The sequence below is a fragment of the Neolamprologus brichardi genome, chromosome 3 (genome assembly GCF_056152115.1).
Source record: "Neolamprologus brichardi isolate AB-2024 chromosome 3, ASM5615211v1, whole genome shotgun sequence".
In the NCBI taxonomy this organism is placed as follows: Eukaryota; Metazoa; Chordata; class Actinopteri; order Cichliformes; family Cichlidae; genus Neolamprologus; species Neolamprologus brichardi.
In genome coordinates, this window is record NC_142106.1 from 55,750,868 (window position 1) to 55,755,134 (window position 4,267).

Here is a 4,267-nt window from a genome sequence, read left to right on the forward strand (position 1 = left end):
CCCCAATAAGCAGCCCTGGATTAGTAAATCACTCCAACATGTTCTCAGGCAGAAGAAGCTGTCTTGTTATGAGGGAGAGAAGAAAAAGATTGAGGCACAGAAACGTGTTGAAAGAGAGATAAAGCAGCTAAAATCAGGTGTAAAAGTAAAGCAGAGGATGAGCTGAATAAAGGACACTCAAGGAATGAAGTCCATGGTGGGGATGCAGAACAAGGAGCAAAGATGAATGTGATGCTGAATCAGCAGAAGACTTGGACTCATTTGATTCCAGCTTTGATATCATTGATTTCAATGAAGAGCTTTGTGATTGTAGCAAAGGGCTGGTAGCTCTGAGAGTCCCACTGATGAGGTGTTTGTGTGGAAATCTCTTAGTGGGATGAAAGACAGTAAAAGCCCTGGTCCTGATGCTGTGGGAGGGAAATGACTGAAGTGTGCTGTGAGGAACTGACTGGGAGATTTTCACACATTTTCCAGTCCTCCTTGGAACAACAGGAAGTTCCCAGCATATGGAAACAAAGGTTAAGTGTCCTATGGCACTCAGTGATGATGGTGCTGTGGCCCCACCACCTCCACCTCTTTGTAAAGGAACTAACTGTAATCTGAAGCTTCAAATGGAACTAAGACTTCCTCCACTAGGTGGCAGTGTCTGATGAGAAAGTGTTAGTGGAGCTGGCCTGGAGTCAGAAACAGGAAGATGCAGGATTTGGGCTGAAATGGGGAAAAGTGGTTAGCACTAGTGCCTTAAAGCAAGAAGGTTGTAGGTTGAAGCTTGTTGGCCTTTCTGTGGAGGTTGGATGTTCTCCCACAGTCCAATGAATTGCTGCTTAGGTTCGTTGGTGCTTCTAAATTGGCTGTAGGTGTGGATGTGAGAGAGTGCTTCTCTGTCTCTCTCTGTTGGCCCTGTGATGGACTGCTCACCTGTGCAGGTGGACCACGCCTCTTGCCCTATGACAGCTAGGGCACAGGCTGCAGCCCTGTGAGCCTAAGCTGAATAAACAGTTAGCAAAAATGATCCATAGATGGCCTGAAATCCAACAGTTAGCAGTTTGGTAGATAGCTATGACATGCTAATCCCATCCAGCAGCTGTATTCTACCTGTAAGCTGATCCCTGCTGAGCCAAAGCACTTTTTCATATACAAATTACAACGTTTAATAGAAACCAATTGCTCAGCATCTTATTAGCCTTCTGTTAGCTTCATTCCACAGAAAACTGAGAGAAACTAACAGAGTTGATAAAGAATAAAGAGAAATGTGCTGATTTAAAGCCTTTGAAGTGCTTCAGATGATCTCTGTCCACTTCTGTCCACTCATTCATTCATGTAAGCTTTCTAATGCAGCTTTGATCTTCACAGTCTGCTTTATGAAACTCATTCTAACCCTGAATGTCAGAGTGTTCCTCCTTCTCTTTCCCATCATTCATGCTGGCAGTGGAGGAGATTTGGATGTTGGACTGTGTTTTGGATGATGTGTGTATGTTTGTGTTGGACTGCTGTCTGTAAAGCAAACGCACATTTTGCTTTGGATTTCAGTGTTAGACAGACTTTGAGGTGGAATGAAGAGTTGGAGAGTTTCACAGTGAATTATCCAGTGGAGGATTTTTCTTCTTCTCTGAAGGTTTGAAATGTGAACATTGTTCTGCTGCAGTCAATGGACTAAACCAGAGAAGAAGAAAACAGACTTTACCATGAAGATCCTCAGTGTGGATCAGTATAATATCAGCCTGATGTCTGTAGTTTAGTGTCAGGACAACTTTCACATCATATTTATCTCAGCACAACTAAAACATGCTGACTGACCTCAGAGTTTCAAGACCACATCCTGGACTCTCCAGGAAACCACACAGGTGCTTCACTCCTGAATCCTGCAGCTTGTAGTTGTTACTCAGCTCCAGCTCTCTCAGATGGGAGGGGTTGGACTTCAGCGCTTCTGCCAGATAATCACAGCTGATCTCTGACAAATCACAGTTCTCCAATCTGTATAAAGAATGAAAAATGTAAGTTTATTAGACAAAGTGTGAGCTTGAAATCATTCAGTTTTTCATCATCTGTTCAGAGCTGAAGAAGGTTCAGAATGTAGAAGTTTAGAAAATGGAAACTCCAAACAGCTGAAGCCAACAGGAAGCAGCTTCAAACAAACACAACAAGAGAAAAAACTCTGAATGTTTCACATTAAAGTCATACATTTATCATAAAAACAGGACAAAGACTTGAAAAAGTCATGTTTTTCCTTCCAGGAACCACAAGGCTTCACTTTTAAAGGTGAAGTGTGAAAGAAATGGACATATTTGAAGTCCAACACCTTTTTCCAGTCACATTATTAAAGCAGACAAACTACAAGCTCATTTTATTTCCAACAAGTCATCTTCTGACCTGGACTAACAATACTCGTCTCTATGTGCAGCTGGCTGTGAGACCAGTGCTCAGGGAGCGTCTACAAAGTGCAACACAGAAAGAACATCACACACTAATTTGCTTCCAGCACTTTCACACAAACATCTACTGTCATTATTGTCACCAAACTCTGTGGATCCTTTATTGCAAATTTAAATGGGATCAAATGGTCAGACAAAAGAGGGTTATGAGGAAATATGATGAAATGTTGTGTATTAGCAGGAAGTTATTGAATCATTTTCCTCAGAAACCAAACAAAATGATTGACAAACATGTTTTTACAAACTCAGTGTTGGACTTGGATCAGCAGGATAATCTGATGTTTAAAGGCATTTGAGTCTCGCTGTATGAGAGTCCAGTTGTTACTCAATATTTATGGATGATGTTCTTTCAGTGTTGCACTTTGTAGACGCTCCCTGAGCCTCACAGCCAGCTGCACATGGACCAGCTGACATTACCCAGCATTAGAGGCGGGTGTAAAAAAATGGATTTTCCTATTTAAATGGTTTTAATTTGAATAAAGCGATGTTGATTCATTCAATCCTGAATCGATTTTTAATTTAAATGTATTTTTCCAGAATCTCAGGTTAAAGCTCCCAAAAGTATTTCAACAACAACCAAACAGATCAAACAGTAAATGAGAGCAGCTAAACACACAAAGATGGAAACACAGAGCGTGGATCGTTCACTCGACGGCACGGACACGCCGTCGGGGCTGAAAGTGGACAACTCACAGATCCTGAAGCTGCAGGTTTCATCTGTCTCCAACCAAAACTGACTGAACCAGCAGCAAAAGAAGATCCAAACTACGCTTTACGTTTGATGAACATCGTCATGAATTCTCTCTGACTTTGACGTTTACTTCCTGCACAGCTCTCTCTCTCTCTCAGTGTACTTCAAGAACAGTTTACCTTCAAAAATCAGTTTTCTGCATTATTCACTGCTTATTACGCACCAGTCTGCTGTTGTGTTCACTGCTGTCGGCCTCCGAAAACAAAGCCTCATTTCTGCTGTTCAATACTGAAGAAATTTAAACCTTTTAAAATGATGACAGATTACAAACTCTCAGCTCTGTCTGTAATCAAACCTCTGTAACTTTGCTTCACTTCAGCAGCATCAGGTCATGTTCACATGTTGATTCATGGTTTGCTTCAGTTTTTGATCGACTGCAGAATATTTTGAAGGTTATCTGCTATAAAAAGCCAGAACAGGAAAATCTGCTTCATGTGTTTCTGTTTGATCCTCAGTGACTTTGACACAAAGGCCTCTGCTGTGATGATCACACCTCTGATCAAGTCTCACAGTGTCAGCTTTGTTTTTATACATATGGATATGTGCTGATAAATGATCAGAATTATAATATTTCCCACTGTCTGCTGTGTGCCGTGACCTTTGACCTGCTAAAGACAGTCAGCTGTGGATTATTCATTGTTGTGTCTGATACTTAGAACTGTGAGGAAGAACACTACACAGTTAATCAGGGTCCCCTCTCTCTGAATCAGGAAAGGTGGGCAGGCCGCGTGTTCTCCGCGAGCCATACGTTGAGTATCACTGTTTGAAATGTGAACATTGTTCTGCTGCAGTCAATAGACTAAACCAGAGAAGAAGAAAACAGACTTTACCATGAAGATCCTCAGTGTGGATCAGTATAATATCAGCCTGATGTCTGCAGTTTAGTGTCAGCACAACTTTCACATCATATTCATCTCAGCACAACTAAAACATGCTGACTGACCTCAGAGTTTCAAGACCACATCCTGCACTTTCCAGGAAACCACACATATTTTTCACTCCTGAATCCTGCAGCTTGTAGTTCTCACTCAGCTCCAGCTCTCTCAGATGGGAGGGGTTGGACTTCAGCGCTGCTGCCAGATAA